Genomic DNA, 22,500 nt, shown 5'->3' with positions numbered 1-22,500 from the left:
GTTTTCAACTTCGGCCATTGAATACAACTCAAACAAGCAATGAAGTCTAAAACCTGTTTAAGTGACAAAACAATTCTCATCCCAAGTAAACATTTCAAGATAAGGAAAGGATCGCTTTGGTGACAAGTAGGAAAAAAGATAGATTTTGGTAGAAGGGTAAGATTTTTCATTTACCTATCTACACACTCTTCATCCCAGGCAAAGCAGCAGGTAGGAATCACTTCTTCATAGTGCTGCTCTATGGCCTTGAAAGCAAAGATCTTCCTACCACACCATTCAAAGCTGCACATTACTTATCTTTCTTTGGGGACTTCAGCCTGCAGATAAACTTGTAATAGACTTAACTACAAGAGCTTGCTGGTGTCCCTGGATAGATATGCAGCTTCACATGGGAACAACAGAAATCCCACAGAGGATTATTGAAACACCAGCAGATAAAAAAAAATGGGGACAAGAACCAGACTATCAGAAAATAAACTAGAAGGCCAATTCTGTACTTAGATGGTGTTTGGAATGGGATTTATCCCCATGCATATAAAGGCAGACTCAGGCCCTAAGTAATGCAAAGAGAACGTGCAATATATTCTCAACACTTTGTTTTTTCTTGTGCCCTGTTGTCCAGATGTAAACTGTGAAATACATCCAAGTTCCTTAGAAAAGGAAGTGTTGAGCCAGGCAGTTCAGGCTGAGCTGTTGCAGTTATCACTCCACTGAAAATGAACAATAAATTCAAATAACAGAGACTGTGCTCATTTAGGGATCCTTCTGAGTTTTCTTTTTCCAGCTCCCACCCCTACAGTCTCACCTCTCCCCCTTTACTATAAAGGTCTGGTCCCCTTTACGATAATAATGAATGGAAATCCCAGATTACTGTTTTAGAGGCTTAACTGATTCTCAGTTTTTTCTATGTACTTACCACTTTTTCATATGTTTCTCAACTTACATATAAATAGACTTGGAGTCAATGATTATTTTTAGGAGTTTCAACAGAAAACTCTATTTATTCCCAAAGATTTTTAATTTTTCGCTCCAATTAAATTTTTCACTAGCACATGTGCAGCTGTACCAGATAGCCACACATTTGGAACCTTTGTCAGCACATCAAATATCTCTTTCCCTAACACCACTTTTATAAAAACGTATAACCTGCATAGTGCTCAGTTTACAACAACCTATATTCAACAAACATACACAAAGCCTTTTGGCACTATACCTCCTCCTAAACATGTTCTGAGTGGCCAAGTAATCTCAGCTGGGAGTTTCTCACTGCTATCACTATTTCCAATTTCATATCCTATATTTTCTTCCTTGAAAATGTGTAGCTGTTTGTCTTTTCTTTACATCTCTGTAAATGCCATATGGAGGGAAATCATTGAGTCACCAGATCATACATTTATTTTTATGATATATTATGCTGTTTGATGTCATGTTGACATCTAATTGATGTTGGTTTTGCTTTTTTTCGTCTTTGTTTTGTTTCTTGGTTTCAGTAAAAAAGATAATTTTTAAAAAGCCTTTAGAGTGATGACTTAAGGTACTGACAGACAACATAGTATGCATCTCTTTTATGATGCACTGCTGAGTAATTGGGCATATTTCTAGCTTCAGATAATGTATAGAAGACCTCAGTATTTTTACTGTATAGATTAATATTTGTATAATTCCAGTCTATAACCGCAAAGGTATATTTTTCTCTAGCAAGAAAAAAATAAAAGATACAGAATGTATTTTCAGTCAGGGCTTGATCCTTGATTTAACAGTCCATCATGTAAAGAAATGTGAAGACAAGGATGGAACTAAAATGCAGCATACCGAAGATTAAATGTCCCCTCCCCCATTTTGCATGGTGAGGTGCAAACCCAATAATTAACAATAAGAGGGTATGGATGCCAAAAGATATAGAATTTAAACAAAGCATGCATTTTTTAACAACAGGCAACATTACAGTGGTTTGAGGGGAAATGATTTCCAGAATGCTGAAGCCATATGTATCTTTTGCTAAACTAAGCCTTTAGGGCCAAATTATAGATGAAATCCTGGCCCCATTTTCTTGAATGTGTTGTAAGACTTTTAAGAGAGAGCCTCTGCTCGAGGGGATGCAGAGAGACTTTACTACAGTAGGAACCCCCAGGAGGAATTGTGCCTAATCTAGTCATAATTCTCCCTAGAACTCTTGAGATGCACATGCTGCAGCAGCAGCTCTGACACCCTTTCAGCTGCAGGTCTTTTTAAGGATGGAGCAGAGAGCCAGAGATCCACTCTCACTCCATCCCCTTTCAAGTAGCTAGTAGTGACATCATCAAGGTGCAATGCCTGGAGCTTCCCAATAGGACGGTGTCAAACCACTTAATTAGGGGCATGGAGGGAAAGGGGAATGGCTCCTTGCACACCAGTGCAGGTACCACACAGTTGAGCACCCCATGCACAGTCTGTTCATACACGCATATTCTCAGTTCATGTCATATGACACATACAAGAACACTTAATATTTGAAGCCAAGCAATAGATTGCAGAAGGGTGGCATCTGTGCCTCATTTCCCTCTCTGAATAATTCTGAGAAGTTTTCTTCTGCAGTTGTCATGAGTGTGCTGAATTAACCAGAAATCACAAGTTTAACATTTCACACATTCTAACCTTTGAGAGGCAGGCTCTTCCTTTATAGGTTAGAAATGTATATATGCAATATCAGGCCACACCATTTTTACCTCAGTTACATCCATTCAATCAACACTGATTTTAAAAAGCCTCATGTCAGGGCTGCCCAGGCCACCTGAATATTCTGGGACTTGGGCAAAATTCCTGGCTGTTCCCCAACTGACAGTAGCCATGTGAACACTGCTTCCTGTAGCACTGAAATGTTCCTTAAAGTATACAGTTCCTTGAAGACTTACAGACCCATCTTGCCCATGAGAACAGATGGGTGCACAACAGAGGGTGGCGTAGCTAAAGGCATACACAACAAGCAAAAACACAAGCGAGAGAAAAAAAACAGCATTTCATTACACATGCAAGAAACATACAGAATCGTATTTGCTATAGGATATCACCTACAATGCTCAAACATTTCCAAATAAAATAAATATCAAATAAAGATCACTTTGTCAGAGAGTAAGCCTGGTAAATTTCAACCCAAAGTTTTAGAAAGCTGTAAGGGATGGAAAAACAGGGGGTTAGAATGGAAATGCTTATGTAATGTTAACTACAGAGGTTGTTTCACTTTCCTGCTATACATAAAAAAACGTATATACATATACACACACACAAAAGAGGAATACAGTATAGAGCTATAATTCCATCAAGCAGTTCTGGAGTTGACACAAAATTCTTGAGCTTTGCTCTCGTGATGTATGACATCACCAGACACCAGACATGGAATCATAGCTTGAAATTCAAATGTGCCTATGTTTTTCTATCGCTTATGAAATATGGATCAAAGACCCACATATATGCCCTGAACACACTTGTAACAGCTCCCCTCCTCAAAACTCCTGGATGCCTGCCTTCTTACCTCCTTCTTCCAAAACTCTAACCTATGCTGAAAATATCTTTATACTCAGCTCTGCTCTAACTAACTCCACATGGACTTTGCACAGCTAGTTCTTCAAAGCCCAGGCAGCTCTGCCCTGTAGTTGCTCGTCTCCAAAGCAGCCTTCCCTACCAATCCAGCAGTTGGATGAATCTTGTATTTCACAAGGGTGCCCTCCGAATCTGTTCATTATACAATTTTTATTGCATAGATTCATTAGAAATTTTCTTGCATTCACAGGTTTAAGTCTGAAACCCAGGAATTATAAAAATATACTTCACTCAAGAAACATATAACATGACATATACAGAGTACACACAATATATATTTAACTAAACTATATATAAAGAATGGCACCAGTGCCTCTATTAAATGTAGATACACCCAGAATCTCTATTTCTTAAATATTCAATTTATACAACTTCCCATTTTCGAAACTGCTTTTAGTTTCTTTACACTTTAAATCCACTAACTGGCATAGCCTGCACTGCTCTTAGGCCATGTCTACACTACCCACTGGATCGGCAGGTAGTGATCGATCTATTGGGGATCAATTTATCGTGTCTAGTGTAGATGTGATAAATCGATCCCCAATCGCTCTGCCGTCGACTCTGGAATTCCACCACGGCGAGAGGCTGAAGCGGAGTCAACGAGGGAGCAGCAGCAGTCGATCCCACACCGCGAGGACACGAAGTAAGTGATTCTAAGTCGATCTATGATACGTCGACTTCAGCTACGCTATTCTCTTAGCTGAAGTTGCATATCTTAGATCGATTCCCCCCCCCCGCAGTGTAGACCAGGCCTTAGTTTCTCTAGGTTGTGTACACTGGTGTACTGACATTATTTAAACTGCTGCCAACTTGATAAAATATGGCAGCATTGAGGAGCAGCAAAAAGATCTAAGGACTGCTCAACTGGCTTTTTATCTTGGGACTATATGAATTTCAATCTCTACTTATCAATCACCTTCAGGGATGTGATGCTTTCTGGAAACTGAAATCTCTGTACGTTTTTGACAAAACAACTGAATCCCCAAGTGTGTCCGTTCAGGGGGCCATGGACACAAGAACAGAAGTCCTACACCCATTACTAGTTGTGGAGGAAGGGAGCTGACTGGTCCCTCACTCTACACTTTCATTAATTTAAACCCCAGACCAGCTCCTTGGGAGCTTCTTGCCCCATACCTTCCTACCTTCCCTCCCCGCCCCCACCAGTAGGGTAAGAGCTATATTTTTTGCAGCTGCTGCTGATCTGACAAAATCACTTCTCTGGAGATAAGGAAGAATTTTTTCTCTGTCTATTGGGGCTAAACTGGCAGAGGCCTGGTGGATATATTGTCTTCCCCACTGGAGGCTCAGTTTGGCTAAACAGGAGTAGAGCTTCATAATTAGTAGTAGGACTTAGTAGGAATGTTAGTCCATCAGCAAAAAAAGGGCCAGTTCTCAGAAGTAAAAGACCTGGACTTTTGCTGATGGACTTTGTGGATGGGGGAAACCTTGAGGTCTTTGTGAGCCAAGGTCTTCCTTGTTTTGCTACCCTCTCTTCCCCTTGCAAGGGGGGGAATGGGTGTTAAGGATTTAGACATGCCAGTTTCATTATGAAGCTATTAGTTAGCTGCTATTATAACTATCTGTATAGTCTCAATTATTGAGAAATAGTTGCCCCACTTAGAACTGCTTTAATTTTGGGGGAAATTTAGAAAGGGAGTCTCTGTTTGGTTTTAAGATTCTGAAATATTCAAACAACTTTAGAGTTACAAATAATAAAATGTTGCAAACTTGTTCAAATGGAGGGAACTCAGGCTCTTGGCTTCAACAAGCAATCAGCGAAGCACCTGACATGCTACAGAAATCCTGCAAAATCCAGCAAATAAATCATGCAACACCTGTTAAGCATCCTACAAAGCACACAGTGGGAAGCTGACACATTATTAACTGACTGTAATTTCACAGACGCTAACATACGAAGAGCTTTATGACATACATGTGGTGAGAATAATTTTTTATATATTCTTGAAGCATGTTTGTCAAAATACCTAAATCTCTCAAACCATTTTGTTGAATTGCTCTTCCCAGGAGTTGTATGAAGATACACATCATTACAAAGAGCAGGTTTGGGACATACTTCCTTCTCATGACTTAGAATTATGCGAAGAACACAACAAATGACACATTCATCCATTATGACAAAAAGCTCCATGATAGGGATGGTAGCAGTGTGACACACAAAGAAGCCAGATCTCAGTAGTAGAGGAGATAACACCGAGAAACAACTGTTTGACACAGGGTGTTCCCTTTTGGCCTTAGCATATATCCAGTTGGAAACCCACTTGGAAGTCACTTCTGGAATATTATTCCAGTCAATGGATGATACCACCCCGAAGGAGATGTTTCCATGAAAACACCAGCAGAGATCAAATGGTAACATGGGTGTCAAGGAAGCCATAAGGCCATAGAGGAGGAGACAGCTGAAGGTGCTATGAGGCAGGCCTGTGCTTCCACTCAGATGTTCTTCCCCTCTGAGTTTACTAAGATTTGCATGGATTTGCAGAGGCAAGCCTCACATGTCTGTCAGGAACATCAGAAAGAGATTCCATGAGTGTCAACACGCTGACTTTTGTAGCCCTTACATTGTTCTTCCCCACACAGGGATAACATATGGCCCAAAAGACCACAGTGGGAAAGGGCACTTAACCAATTCTTGTTAAAGTCTGCCAACCTGTATATAATCTTCTTGTCCTCCACTTCATCTGATGCTGTAGCATTTATAACCTTTTACAACACTAAGCAGCTTCTATTTAAAACTAGACAAGACTTTTTTAAATACTAAAGTAGAAAATATAAGCTAACTGTGAAAGCTGAGTGTATTTTCCCTCTACAGCCCATTATTTGTTACTGTATCATTTTCTCACTGCATGTAGGCCTAAAAAATAAACCCAACGTAAACAGAGAAGACAAATACCTTTTGAAGGCCAGGCAAATATTTAAAAAGCACAAAAGAGATTCCTCTTCTATCTCTCGATCACCCTCCAATTTAACATTAAGTGTATAGGGGTTTTTCTTCCCTCTCTGTGCCTTTCTTTTCTTTACTGCTTTTTTTTTCTTTTCTTTTTTTGAAGGAATGCAGCAGCAGATGTACATTGCATAGTTTATGGAACGTGCACCAATCTATAGACAATAGCAATGGAATAACAAAGGTCAAATAATTATATTGTGCCTGTTATCAGAGTGTAAAGAAAATTGGCACTATAAAAGAAGCTAGTATCTGATAAACTAATGCAAAAAAGTCTCCATCTAACATTATTTTTAAACTCTGGAAACCATATGCCCAAGGCTGCAATCTGATCTATATGGGTTGACCTTAGTGCCTGTGTGGAGTCCCACTGACTTCAGCAAGAGTCCTCATGCTGTAAGGCGCCACTCCCTGATGGATTAGATTATAGGATCAGGACCTTAGACTGCATAAATATAGCACTAAACAGGTACTATAATTCAAAAAGACAAAAATGGCCAGTTGACGTTATGAGCGTGCGTCAATGCATACAAAAATATCAACAGCAGCTCCATAATCCTCTAAGAGGTTTCCTGCCTGAATTATTAAGGGTATAGAGGTTTGATTTGAAAAAAAGTTATTGGGAAGGAATAGGGCGTGGTAGGGAACTGGACTGGAATGCAAAAGTCTTTTTATCTCCAGCTCACCGTTCAAAATGTCCCCAGGTTAGTACTGAACACAGGTTATCACTGCTGCATGGCAGTTCAGTCGTCTATGCAAACTGAGATGATCCAAACCAGTTCCACATAACAATGGGCAAACTTTTACCAATCACAGCAAAGAAACTAATGACCATATCAACCCAGAGACTGACCTGTCCCATCATCCAAAGAAGGGTTGGGGCATATTGTTGGGTAAGTGTGGGAAAGTTAGCTGTGCTACAACATGTACTTCACCTGTTCTGTGAGTAAATAAGACTTCCCACTGTGGTCTTTTGGGCCATATGTTATCCCTGTGTGGGGAAGAACAATGTAAGGGCTACAAAGGCAGCGTGTTGACACTCATGGAATCTCTTTCTGATGTTCCTGACAGACACGTGAGGCTTGCCTCTGCGAATCCATGCACGTCTTGGTAAGACTTCAGTCTTTATGATAGACCACTTCTTTTGCCAAAGACAAACCCACTTAAAGGCAAACAAAACTCTCCTAAGAATACCTAATGCTTTCTTAAACAGTTTGCAGAAAACCGTATATTATCTTATGTACAAAATAAGTAATAGTAACAGTGTTACTGAGTACACTGTTCCTGGCAAGACAGGATTTCACTTTTTAAAATATAGCATTAATAATATCTGCAATTCCAAAATTAAGCCACATCCTCTGTTTTACGGCTTGTTTATAGTTGGAGAGACAAAGAATGAAAGATGAATACAGAGATCAAAAAAGATGATCAGAGAGTACTTAAAACTCTTTATTAGCTGCTTCTAGTCCATCTGCTCAAAAATGTAATATCAATATATTTCCTTGTTTAAGTCTCAGTCTCTGAATATGCAAGACAGCACAAAATAAATAAAATGAAAACTTGGATGTACCAAAATATTCTGCTTAGCTAGCTAGCATGAGGGAATGACATTTTTCATAATAAAGGGACAGTGTTGGGTAGTCTACCCAACATATAGGTACTATAACAAATTAGAGGCTAAATAATGTAATCCTTGCCCAGCTTTGTAAGCATATACAACATGAGTAGCCCCTGGGACTACTCATGTGAGTACTTGTGGAAGAACTTTAGACACAAGTAAGGGTTATAACAACCTAAGGTATTTACACAAAACCTAATGTTATTGTTAAGAGTTATCAGTTTTATTCTGCAATTCAATGAAAATTATTTTTTGTTTGAGTTTAAACATTTCTCTGTATTGGTGCAAGCTACACATTACACAGTTGTGCTAGTGCATGAGACAGACTAGAAACTAACTACTAAAAGCAATTTGAAAATGTCTCATTTATTTCCATTTAAACTAAGACGAAGACAAAGAAAATGAAAAGCAGAAATAGCAAAAAGTGAATTCCATTTTTTAAAATGTTTTCTGTTTCACAAGAAATTGCTTCACTGGACTAGACCAGTATCCATGTAGTTCAGTAACCTGTCTCCAGCAGGTGTTAGCACCAGAGGTTTCAGAGGAAGATGTAACAAACACCTAAGTGGACAGTAATTGAATAAATAAGTTAGAACGTAAGAACAGCCATGGGAGGAAAGGATAGCCCAGGCTTGTGAATTCAATCCTTGAGGGGGCCATTTAGGGATCTGGGGCAAAAATTGGGGACTGGTCCTGCTTTGAGCAGGGGGTTGGACTAGATGACCTCCCAAGGTCCCTTCCAACCCTGATATTTTATGATTCTATAAGATCAGACTCAACTTTCCCTCTAATTTTTGACAGGCCATGTGCACAAAAAATTTCTTCTGTGCAAAGTTTTGTGCGGTGTTTCACTGTATGTGCAGGGTTTAGGATCTGTGTGCACGCACACATGTGCACAGCTTAGCGGGAACAGTGGTCAGACCAATGGTCCATCTAGCCCAGTATCCTGTCTTTCTACAGTGGCCAATGCCAGGTGCTTCAGAGGGAATGAACAGAACAGGTAATCATCAAGTGACCTGTCACCCATTCCCAGCTTCTGGCAAACAGAGGCTAAGGACACTTCAGAGCATGGTTTTGCATCCCTGACCATCCTGGCTAATAGCCATTGATGCACCTATCCTCGATAAACTTATCCAGTTCCTTTTTGAACCCTGTTATAGTCTTGGCCTTCACAATATCCATATCCTCTGGCAAAGAGTTCCACGAATTTGTTGTGTGAAGAAGTACTTGTTTTTGTTTGTTTTAAACCTGGCTACTATTAATTTCATTTGGTGAGCCCTAGTTCTTGAGTTATGAGAAAGACTAAATAATACTTCTTTATTTATTTTCTCCCCACTCGTCATGATTTTATATCCATCTTTAGTTGTCTCTTTTCCACGCTGAAAAGTCCCAGACTTATTAATCTCTCCTCATATGGAAGATGCTCCATACCCCTGATTATTTTGCTGTCCTTTACTGTACCTTTTCCAATTCCAATATATCTTTTTTGAGATTGGGGGAACGACATATGCAGTATTCAAGATGTGGGCGTACTATGGATTTATATAGAAGCAATATGATATTTTCTGTCTTCTTATCTATCCCTTTCTTAATGTTTCCCAACATTGTATTACCATTTTTGACTGCGCTGCACATTGAGTGGAGGTTTTCAGAGAATTATCCACAATGACTCCAAGATCTCTTTCTTGAGTGGTAACAGCTAATTTAGACCCCCATCATTTAATTTCTTCCTAACACTTACCTAACACTCTGATTACCTTTTCCAGACCTGAAGAATAGTTCTCTGTAGCTCCAAAAGCTTGTCTTTTCACCAGCAGAAGTTGGTCCAATAAAAGATATTACCTCATCCACTTTGTCTCATGTCCTGGGACCAACACAGCTACTACAGAATTCTTTACCACATTCAGTTAATGGTAGGTTTGTGGCCTGAATCATGATGGTTTACATCCCCTCGTCTCAAAAAAAAAAAAAAATCCTAACCTAGATGGTAGATGTTTTCATTACTGATATAACTGTCTCATACCTTTCCTCATCAGTTTTAATTTTCAATTACACTAAATGTCCATTTTCTCTTATATTATGAAAGACAAATCTTGTCTTTTCTATATCACTCATTATTTTGTAAACCTCTGTTATGGCTTTTCTCTAAACTAAGGAGCCCCAATATTTTTAGTTTCTCTTAATATGGAAGTATTTTCACACCAACTAATCAAATTCATCACCTGTCTCTGATGTATCTTTAAATTTATGATATATCTTTTTGAGATGGGATGGTGGGAACTGGAGACTATTTCAGGTGAGTGAGTACCACTGATTTGTATAATGGCATAATCATATTTTGAGTATTATTTTACATCCCATTATTTATAGCTCCTAACATGGTGTTCACATTTTAAACGAGGATTGCAGGCTGAGCAGAAGATATAGAGATGCCCATAGTGATACCTAAGTGTTTAAAATGACTTTAGAACAGGGGTGGGCAAACTACGGCCCATGAGCCGCACCATGCAGCTCAACCCCGCTCCGGCCAGAGCGCTGGGTCGGGGCTGCACCACACGGCTCAGCCCTGCTCCAGCGCTCTGGATGGGGCACTGCGTCGGGGCTGCATCACACAGCTCCCGGAAACTGCGGCCCCACTCCAGCTCCTACATGCTCAAATGGGAGCTGCAGGGGCAGTGCCTGCGGATGGGGCAACATGCAGACCCGTCTGGCCGCACCTCCGCATAGGAGCCAGAGAAAGGACATGCCACTGCTTCTGGGAGCCACTTGAGCCTGCACCCCGAGCCTCTCCCCATGCCCCTCAATCCCAGCCCAGAGCACCCTCCTGCACCCCAAACCTCTCATCCCCAGCCCCATCCCAGAGCCCGCACCCCCTCTCACACCCCAACCCCAATTTTGTGAGCATTCATGGCCCACCATACAATTTCTATTCCCTGATGTGGCCCTCAGGCCAAAAAGTTTGCCCACCCCTGATTTAGAACCAAGCGGGATATGTAAGTAGTTCAAATTATTCTATTCAAAATACATTTATGCAACGTACCCTGCATTTTTCAACACTCATCTGACGTATTATTATTATTAGCGTCACAGATAATGACATTTTTTAAATAAATGATTTTAAACCCAACACTTTTCTTTTAAACAAGTGTGTAAAATTTGCTAATGTGTCAAGGGGCTAAAATCAGACAGAAGTTCAGATATATCACTATATGTGATTGTGGATCTGTGGACAATATTTTAATGGGTTTCTGTTGTAAAGAAAACAGGGCAGATACAACATGTGAACAAGCATATCTGAGCAAAAAGGGATCTTTTAAAAACATACACCAAAAAGAAATAACTTTGGGCTTGATCCTGTGCCCATTCAAATAGATGGCAAAGCTCCCATTGACCTCAGTGGTGCAAAGGAACAGATCCTTATACATGTTCAAGCTGTAAAATGTACATACTTTATTATCCTGAGTGACAGACTTTACTGCTAATTCAAGACATTTGACAGGCAAGTAGGATTAATATCACAAGGATCACTCCTAAGCTCAGGTTTCTTATTTACCAAGGAAACATTCATAGGCATCTAGACAATGGAAAGACTCGTTAACATAAATATAGTTCAATTTAGAGCTCATAAGCAAATTAGGTAGGTTCATTCACTGGATGATTGTACAAAAAGTCCTCAGAATGAAAAGCAGGTTAAAAGATTATGGTGTCCAAAAAGAAAATGCAACCCAAATAAACAAGATTAAGCATGTGACAGACCAAAAGGCAATTTTAAAAGGCACCAGCTCTTACTGTCTAGAGAGTTTACTAAGGAGATAAAGTATATGCTATTGCTATAAATGTTGCCAAAGGAGTGGTTTACAATGCATTTCGCCTTGAAAACCTGGTAAAAATAAACTTAACAAAGAACATCAGTACAATCGCTCTAATCTCTAAAAGCAATTATGTATATTTTAGGTAATAAACTGATGTGTACAATGTCCAATTTCTTATCTGTATAAAATCAGAAACACAATAGGTGCAAGTTAAGGCATTACAACCTTTGGATAGCCAATTGGTCACTGCTCTGCCAGACTTCATCTCTTAAATTTTACAGTTGAAGTAAAAATTGCTAAAGCAATCAAAGACAAACTAGGCATTCTAATCAAAGCTTAGCTAATGTTTTTATAAATTAATTCTAATTATATTAACTGAAATAACAGACTAGTCTATTACTACAAATCAGTTTTGAAGATTAAGTGTGGCCTACTGGATAGAGCATTGGACTGGGGCTCAGGATAGTTGGGTTCTATTCTAATTCTACCCTGCTGGGTGACCTTGGGCAAGTCACTGTGCAGCTCTGTGCCTCAGTTTTTCTGTCTGTAAAATAGGGATAATGACATTGACATTCTTTGTAAAGTGCTTTGAGATCTACTCATGAAAAGCTCTGTATAAGAGCTAGGTTTTATTATTATACATCACAGACACACTCTTTGGTTATATACAACAGGACTGTCCTGAAATCTTGTGCCTTGTATCAATCTGCTAGTTAGCCAGGACATCAACATGCATAAACAAATAAATGTACAGTAGATGTACATATATGCATATATACACAATTATATTTGTACACACCCCCCAATATAGACATATATACAGATGGACTCCTAATAGATGGAATGATAAGCAGACATCCTATAGAAAGAAGATACTAAATCCTGTGGAGGGAAAACACTAAATTGCCACTAACTAGGAATGGAGGTTTCATAAATGAACCTAAGTTCCAGACAGTGCTCACAGTTACACTGATGCATACTGCTCAGAGTTATACTGGTGTATAGCAGTGTAAACGCCAGTGAAGTCCAGGGATTTATTTCAGTGGAACACAGAGCAGAATGTGGCCTCAAAGGTATATCCTCCCTGAATTGCTATTATTGTTCATTCTGATTGATACAACAGTGTTATTCATTATTATTGTTATTATTAATGATTTTATTGACTTCTGCATCAAGTCCAAGACTCAGCACTTGTTCCACTATAGGAAATCTATGCAAGAATATACTAAATACCTAGATCTGAATCCTGACAAATGAAGGAGGCTTATTATTGGTTGCCATAAATGAGAGCGGCATCTGAGGCATTCATAATCAGGCCGCATTACCTACATTACATTATATGCCAACACTTCTTTAAATGAACCTGGTTGTCACTATGTATGCACATATTATAAATGTATACATGCACCATTACAAGAGTTGTGATCAGCTGATCTACCGCCATTCAGTCCTTCGATCTGAACATCTGAGGCCTATTGGCAGGGCAACTTCTGTGGAGTGGCCCTTGAGTTGTTCTGTCCGAAAACCAGTCTGTTAACCTTGAGCCACAGTATAAAGTTCATAGGTAAAATCTTGGCTCTGTCTAACTCAGTAGCAAAACTCCCATTGACTTCAGTAGGACCCATCTATGTATCTACACAGGCTTTTTCAGGAGAGGGTGTTGATGAATTATACCTTAAGTCTCCTATATCCTGATCCTGCAAAATATTGTGTGTGGGTAGATTTTTTTACCCACACAGATCCCTTTGCAGGATCAGAACCTTAACTTACAAATTCTCCAGAGCAGCAATCCTGCCCTACTCTATGTCTATATATACTCAATATAAAATGTCATGTAAATTTATAGAATTTTATAAATGATTTTAATAAAAATAAATATTAATATTTCTGCCAATAGCTTATTATGGGGTTGAGTCTCTCTAGATTTGGTTGACATTAGTCAATGAATTTTGTATAGTTTTAATAATTTATGACGATATGCCCAGAGATATGGGCACATTTTTTAAAAAAATCTAAACATAAACAAACAATTGCTACACTGCTGGTGGTGCAGTTTTCATTTGCATGAGTTAAATGAGGATACCACTACTGATAAAGGAAGGAGGAGAAGTTATGTTTAATTAGTGCAGATAAAAATCTTACAAAAATGCTAGACAGTATAATATCCCTCGGTCTGTGTATGTTCATATGCCTATGGAAATGAGTAGGTAGTTTTGTTTCTAACAGTCACACATCCCTGGGGCCAGTACATTAAAAAGTGTGAGCATTTACCAATTAAGGTATTTTGCTTGCATCCTTAAAAGGTCAACAGCATCATAGTGCAGATATCACTCAGGGAAAGGCTCAAGAAATAATTTTCTGGCACCAAAATTATTTTCTAATTAGTTCCCTAAAACCTTTTTATTTTTTTACTAAAAAGGTTAAAATTAAGTTTTACGAACCTCCACAAAAGACAGATTGTCACTGACACTTTCTGATTAAAAAGGCACTTGTCCTCATTCCCTCCTTGCTTGTGAGTTAGAGATCACCAGTAAGTTCCAGACAGTGCTCACAGTTACACTGATGCATACTGCTCAGAGTTATACTGGTGTATAACAGAGTAACAGCCAGTGAAGTCCAGGGATTTATTTCAGTGGAACATAGAGCAGAATGTGGCCTCAAAGGTATATCCTCCCTGAATCCATGAATTGCTATTATTGTTCATTCTGATTGATACAACAGTGTCATTAATTATTATCGTTATTATTAATAATTTTGTTGACTTCTGCATCAAGTCCAAGACTCAGCACTTGTTCTGCTATAGGAAATCTATGCAAGAATATACTAAATACCTAGATCTGAGTCCTGACAAATGAAGGAGGCTTATTATTGGTTACTCTCTTTCTAAGCAGAATTTAAAATGAAACAAAACAATGTTTCTCCCCTTTAGGGTTTTATTTGACCTTTATATTAAATAACACTGTAGATTAGTAATCAGGCTTAGCAGACAGCTGACATGGGGTCACCAATAGCTACTTCAGGCTGCCTCAAAACTGTGGTAGCTGTAATGTGGTGATAGCCTTAAATGGACTATGACTGATGAGAAAAGGGAGAAAAAAAAACAAAAACAATCAGCAACTTTCTATAAAACCACTTTACAAAGAAAAATGTATGGGCCGTTGAAAAGTCATAAATAAGATAGATTCGGCATGAACACTGAGATGCCATTTCAATTACAGCAACAAATGCTAAGAGCCTAATTCAATAAAGATAGAGCTACCCATGAGCAACTTATATTTAGGCCAAATTTTTCACATGAAAATTGTGATGCAACCTCATTTTAAAATTATTATATATGTACACACACATACATAAGTAAGTAGGAAAGCAGAACATGACTTGTCTAAGTGGGAATAGTTCTATGTTTGGAAGTAAGTGTGGTCACGAGGAAAAGCTCCTTTTTGAAATAATGGTTACTGGAAATAGCTATAATTTGCTTATAGCGTTTCTCACCATGGTTTAAGTAGATGACTTGCACTCAATAGTGGCAGGTAGCACATATGTGTGTGTCTGTGGCCCAGAGGTAAATATGGAGCCAGAAATGCAATCCTACCCCCAGGTCATAAAGAACTAGCACAACCATTCAAAAGCAGCTATTGCAGCCCATGCTCTTCAGCTGCCTCAGTTTCCCTTCCCTCTAATGGACTGTGGCTGAGGGATCTACCCTGCCACAGGTCCATTGGCAGCTCTTCATCCACCCTCAAACAACCATTGTGCTCCTACTAAACAGAACCACTATTTGGTATAGAAGACTCATCTGTGGGACTGTACTGGTGGGCTCCTATATGCCTACATGAGTGGGGTTAGAGCAGGTATTTCTAACCCAAGGCCAACCTTTTTTGTCTGAAGATGCCATAATAATTTAATAGTTATGCAAAAACTCATTCCTAGTTCCTTTTGAAGAAAGATTACAGCAGGCACCAGCAGATTCTTTTCCAGAGACTATGAAAAATACAGCAACACCCATATGTTATAGACTGCATGATCATTTTGTTCAAACAAAGACAGAAGGGATTTTTTCTTAATTTTACCATTCTGTGGATGTTATGCAACATCTTGCTTTAGTACCACAGAACTGCATAGTGACAGTCAAAAATTACGCATATCTGATTGCTCCCTGACTTAGCCACTAAAAGTAAAATTCCTTCAAGGAACAAGAGCAATGTTTCAGAAGGTATGCCTTTTATGAAAAGTATTAGGATATGCTGGGTATAATGAAGAACACATGCAGCCTTCTAATACTCCTGATGAGAAAAACTAATGAAAATAGTTTCCTGTGACAGCACCTGATCCGTTTAGTTTTTCATGATAGCTCACTCTTTGCAACAATTTAAAATAAAATATTTTTCCATATTGCAGTAAAAACGATTGTCCTAGCTGCCAATCGAACATCCTAAAAGCTTTTCTTTCTACAGCATTAGAGAAACACATACCAAGTTTTTCTTCTTAAATGGACCCTTAAAATTGGACTTTTAAGTCCATATTTATACACCAAAATAAGTGGCTTTATTTTCCGAGATGTTGAACACTGAGAAACTCTCACCGAAGTGAAAGCCCACAAGTTATTAGACTTGATGCAGTAGGAGGTGAGACTAGATGATTGTAATTGTCCCATATGACCCTGAAAAGTATGATTTTCTCTCTTCCTGAGAGAGAGAACACCCCCACATACTGGTCTGTACCCTCTGCTTTTGGACTCTGAAGTGGTACACATGTGCCATCCCACATTTGCAGAGGGATGCGCTGTATTATCCTTCTTTCACTTGTTACATAACATTGAAATTCTTTAAATCGGTATCAGCCATGACTTCTCTAAGCTGCTGATGTTCTAAAGGGTCTTGATAAAAGTGTGGAGATAGCTCTTCAAGATCTTATAGTAATACAAGGGCTTGAAACATTGCTGAGCACCTGCTGCACAATATTTATCTACTTGTGTATGTAAGAGTTTCCCCTCATTGTGTGAATAACTGACCTTGGCCATTGTAACTAGAATATGAACTCTTGAACTATGCAGCCTTACACTAAATCTTGTAAAATACTTTAGCCTATCCACACAAACTCACTGAGTTCTTGATGAACTGAAACATATTCTCTCCCTCCACTCATATGCCATCACTGAGAAGGTATGTTGCAAAGAACTCAAGGGCCAGACTCAATGTTTCCCTCAGCCATTTAAGAAATAGAAATCCAACCAAATTCTCAATAACCTCCTTATTTTCTCTCTGTAGATAACCCCTGCAGGCCTAAGTCTCTCATATGTATTCACAGAATGCAGAGAGAAACAATATATACATCCATGTTCCACATCATCAACTCTCCCACCTCACTGTCCCACCCATACAGCTTTAGTCAGGATGTTTTTACCACTTGCCACAACTAAAACACTGAAGTGGGATGCTCAACATTTAAATCTTATAATAATGTCCACCTGAGCCCTGGGTCCAAGACTTGTACAGAACACCCTGAGCAAGTATCTTCAGTACTTTTCAAACTCAGCTACTTACCCATTCTGAAACAGTCAGGAATCTACAAATTCACTTTTACCAATAGAGGAAATGGAATGATTGAACCTTCCATAAAAATCCTCCTGCTAGAATTCTGGCTCAATTTCAGTCAAGTTAGCTCCACTAAGTCAGGAGACTATTCTTATCAATCTGCTCCAGACTTTTGTCAAAGTTGTTCTGTAGAAAACTAGGAAGCTTAAATTGGCATAAAAGGGAAGATCACGGCAACTGTGGGGCAGTGATCAAGTCACTGGTTATAGCTTGCCTTCAGGTGGTTATACTATGTGTTCTCTACAAGTTTGATAAAAGTTTTTAAAATTGGCATTAAATGGGGTTCTCTGCTTGATGTTTCTGGTTTCCATTTTACACCCTTCATTTAAGCATATTGTTTTTATTTGAGTTACAGTTAATTTACACCGGTTTCCAGCTGGGGGGGAGGGGGGGTAGGTTGTTTGTTTTTTAAGTTCTCACCCCTTTCTCTTTAGTTCTGGCTTCTTAAAAGATACAGTTAGTGTTTGGTTCATTAAGTTTCAGCCAATAAGCTGAAATTTATAATACGTATTAAATAGATTACTGATATCAAGCTTCTACCAGTATAACCAGTACAATACCAGACTTCAGTAATACATATCTATAAGAAAATAAGAAAGTAGAGCCTGAAAACAGACTTTGGAATCCATTTAATCTAATCAGTTAATATACTATAAAATTCCATAAATACTATGCTTTATTCCTTCCAGATAAGTGTGTACCTTGTTTTGTTTTGTATAAACATAGCTACAACGTCTACTGATACCCCAACTAGGGCATTCCACAATTTGTTCCCTTGTCATTTTGACTAAACTGTTATTTTGCCTGCTGTTTCCTTGTTTATAAATCTACCTTTTCCAGTCCTGAATGAGTCCCTCCTTTTGAGAAGTAGTTCGAAGAGTTTATCTGATTTGACCCTCGCTATCTCCTTTAATTTCTGGAAAACTTCAGTTCTGTCTCTTCTGAATTTGCTGCTTTTTTCCCCTCATTATTTTTTTCAGTGTTTCCAGACTTTCTATATGTATATCATTCCTATATGTGTATATCATCCCTAAATAGTAATTGTTCTCACGCTCTTTATATCTTAACAAGATCATGGTGCTCAAACTAGGCATGGTGACCTCTTTGCGCCTAACAGCACTCTTAAAGAGCACTAGGATAACTTCTTGGGATTGTTTTGTTTGTTTCTCTTACTAAGTCTGATTGTTCAGTGTACTTTGCAGTCATTTGTTGGACTGATGACTTCCATTATTAGCAGGAGCAAGAGCAGGGGATCTTAACTAATGCTAATGAGATAAATCCCCCTTTTAAAAAAAAAAATCTGACCATCTTCTGTTAACTGTCTCCTTGCCTAGGTAGGCCAGAGACACACATAGCCATAAACAATGTGTTTCGCCAAACAAATTCAGCCTCTCTTTTCCACTTTTCCAACTGTCCTTTCTGCTCTTCTCTTCCCTTCAATTCTCCTTTGCCCGGGTCGGCCTTATCATAATCCAATTCTCAAAATTCAAAGAGAAACTAGAAGGAGCATCCAACCTGGTGCTGATGATGAGCCTCTCTTCCCTTCCCCTTTGTATGACTCATGAAATGTTAGCATGTATAATAACTAAATCCTCAGGTGGTGTGTGAGCTCAGATTTGGGTTAGTTTGTGTTTTTAACTGCACTTTGATTCTCCTACTGCAACAGTCCCTTTGGTATAGCCTTCAGCCTACTTTATGGAAACAAGCTAAACAGTTGATGATGGTAAATTCTTTTCCACCAACACAGACACTAACACAGCAAAGTATAGTTATTTAACACAGTTCTATTAACAAAACCGAAATATTTTAAAAATTATGTTAAATCCATTTATGTAATTAAGACTGCACCACTTAATGATGTGAGGCAATATCATTAAATATACAGACTTTCCCTGAATTTCAGAACTGCTAGACCATTATTATTCCAACCATTTTATGCACCTCTGAGATAATAAACTGTAAACTGGAGACTATGTTGAAAAGGTAAGTTCATTCACGTATGTCTAGCAAGTAATTTCAAGAGCACACAGTCCACGTAACAAGGACATAGGAAATTGTAAATTTCCACTACAACACAGAGAAATCAGTCTTAGATGAAATTGCATAGAGATTATTTTCAAATGATCTAAACATTTTCCATATGCTCACCTCCTTCCATCCCAGTGCACACACTGTGTAACCCCACAAATGTTTATAAATTAACATAAATGAATTCAAAATGGTTTACAACAAACAAATACATGCATCAATACTGCATGAACACTGGGGCCAAGAAAACATCAGGACGGCTAAAGAGTTGTCTGCAACATATATATTTGCATAAAGCCATACAGTCTGTAAGCAGAAACATTGTATTCAGAATTACATACAACTTCTAACAACCCAGAACTTTCTCACCTAAAGAGAAATTATATAATCTTTTTGCTGGCAATTATGCAGGATTCTTTAGTATATATCACACTACAGCTTGTTTAGATTTTGCAATCACTTCTTGTTCTTAACCACAATCCAATCATGAATTTCTAAGATATTTCACTATTAAATACAATGGATCTGCTAGCAGAAATAGTTATTCTTATCAATGTTAAAAGCACCATTTTATTTCATTCATTTTGGAATGTGGAAGATCAGTATACACAGATTCATACGCTGACAGTATAACTGATTCAACAAAGATTCCCTTTAAAATTAGATATTCTTATGATGAAAAAACAAAAAGGAAAAGCCTTAATCTCTTTGAGAAGATGTCTTGCTTACCTGACTCTGCCATACCACACCGACAGGCTGAACAATATTATCAGCTCTTCAAGCACTAATTCTTGCTAACTGGAAGGATATTTTCTCTCTTGCTGGATTAATAATCAACTTTCCAGATAGTTCATTTGTAATTCTCTGCTGGTTAACCCTTTGCATTGCTCCCATTTTCCACTAAACAGTCTCCTATATGCTTTCCAGTCCATTTTAATGAGAAAACAACAAAATAAAATGATGGTACATATGTGAAACTACTATAAAATAAAAAATAAGAAGCTGATTTGGAAATTTGAGGGCGGGTATTTAATAAACTAAATACATACAACATTCAAAATGCTTTCTGACTAAACATCCTTTATAAAAGTTTGGATTTTTAAAGGACTCTAATCCCTTAAAATTAATAGGCTGAAAAGACAACTGCATTTGGATAAACCACACTATCAACAAATCGAATGCTGACAAGTCCAATGGCTCATACTACATCATGTTCCCATGAACTTACCACTTGGCCTCTCATCTTCAGTGTCTATGTGAGTGTGACACATGCCTGCTATGTTTGGAAAATAACATTTTTTATTACTGAATAGTTAGCTGAGAAATTATCACAATTATCAGTTTGTGCAAGGCCGTCCATCTGTGTTGTCAGAAAGCAAGAGCAAGAGTGGTTGGGAGCAGAGAGGAGATAAGAAAGGCTCAGAATAGCTAAAAAGGGGAGTTTAAATAAGGTCAGAACAGCTTAAGATGAAAAACCTAGTAATTACAGGGAAGTTTGTTTTCCAAAGATAATAAATAGCTAATTACAAAATCTGTTATCGATCTCACAGCTCTATTATGAAGCAAGTGAAAATTACTCAGCTGCGGTTGTGTTAAAGGTGTTAAGGGGCCCAATATGAAAAGGTGGGTGAAAACCTTAAAATCCCATCTTGAAATCACTAATCTTTGTTTTAGGGAAGTGAGATGGCCATTAGCATATGCTTTGGTCAGGGTCGGGGGGAGGGGGGCAGGAGGGGGTGGCAGAAAGAAAATAATTTATCAGATGACAGAAGCATCATGTTACACAAGCAGAGAAATAAGAACATGAAAAGCAGTGCTCCTACTTCCTTTTTCTTTCTAAAAAGCAACTGTCTTTGGTTTTAGGAAGCACTGGGCAAAATCCAAGAGATTACAGCCCTTTTCACTAGCAGAAATGCTTTCCCTGTAAAAATGTGCTGTAGCTGTTTTATTAAATAGCACTGAAGTACTTTTGTTTTCCCCACAGACAAAGGGGCAGAACCTCCTAAAGTTATGGCATAGCACAAAAGAGACTTTAGCTCCCTCTGCACAAAAGCAGTCCTTTATTAGGATCCCTGTAGCAAATTTATTTTTGTGCAGGATTGTAGGTCTCTCTGCAGCGGTACCTAATACTGTTTGCAATAAAAGTTCTATGATATGTGCTGTAGAATTTATGATAAAATGTTGTAAAGTGTTGAAGCAAATTTCTTTCATATTTATAGTTAATTTTATTCAGTGTGTGTTTGAAGGAAAACCTTTTAAGAACACCAATAATGTGAGAATGCTACAACTAAATTTATTGTTAAGTATCACATCACTGGTACTCCTGGGAATTCCTCTTCTTGGGAAGAAAGCTTAAACAACATTTTCTAACACATTGGAGTGCTTCCCAGAGAAGTGATGGCCTACAGAGGCAGTGCAGTACAAAACACGCTGGAATAGTAGGTCAGTAAACAAGCTTTTTCAGAGGATGAACACAAATAAATATAACTTTGTTTAATAAAGACAAATTATCGATATCTTTTGTTCTAGAAGAGGTACATTATCTCTCTCTCCTGTTTCACCTGACTCAACTAGAGGTATTTGTTCCATCACCTGATTTAGTGGTTGGCTAGAAATAATAGGACAAAACAATCTACTATTGTTACATGAGACAACAAACTTTCATGTCCTTGAAGCTCGCCATGACCTTTCATCTTTCCTATTCCCCAGCGGTCTCTCCTAACAACTAAAACTACACTCAGTTAGGCTGAATTCCAGATTGTCATAAAAAGTGCCCTGTCCTTTCAGAACAAAACCAATTTTTACACCAAGGTGGGGGAGAAACACAAGTCCATTGTTCCAGCACAGATGGAAGTTAGAGTTACTAGGGCAACAGCTCTAATCCTCCTTTTTACCACCTTTTTCACATCA

General features: G+C 38.4%; 1 protein-coding gene across 28 annotated transcripts in view; it reads right to left on the bottom strand.

Annotated features, from left to right (window-relative positions):
• Positions 1 to 22,500, bottom strand: part of SOX6 (SRY-box transcription factor 6) — a 445,713-nt gene that overhangs the window by 295,521 nt on the left and 127,692 nt on the right. Inside the window, exon 1 of one of the 28 annotated variants that reach the window (XM_073347426.1) lies at positions 20,819 to 20,919. The exons of 24 other annotated variants lie outside the window; for them this stretch is intronic. The gene's annotated coding sequence lies outside the window, so the exon portion shown is untranslated. Of the gene's footprint in view, positions 1 to 20,319; positions 20,500 to 20,818; positions 20,920 to 22,500 lie in introns of those variants that run through there. 3 more of the 28 variants (XM_073347413.1, XM_073347422.1, XM_073347414.1) reach the window with 3 other exon arrangements.

Source organism: Lepidochelys kempii, chromosome 6 (assembly GCF_965140265.1).
Source record: "Lepidochelys kempii isolate rLepKem1 chromosome 6, rLepKem1.hap2, whole genome shotgun sequence".
Taxonomy (NCBI): domain Eukaryota; kingdom Metazoa; phylum Chordata; order Testudines; family Cheloniidae; genus Lepidochelys; species Lepidochelys kempii.
The sequence above is the reverse complement of the archived record's forward strand: the minus strand, read 5'-3'. Positions and strand labels throughout refer to the sequence as shown.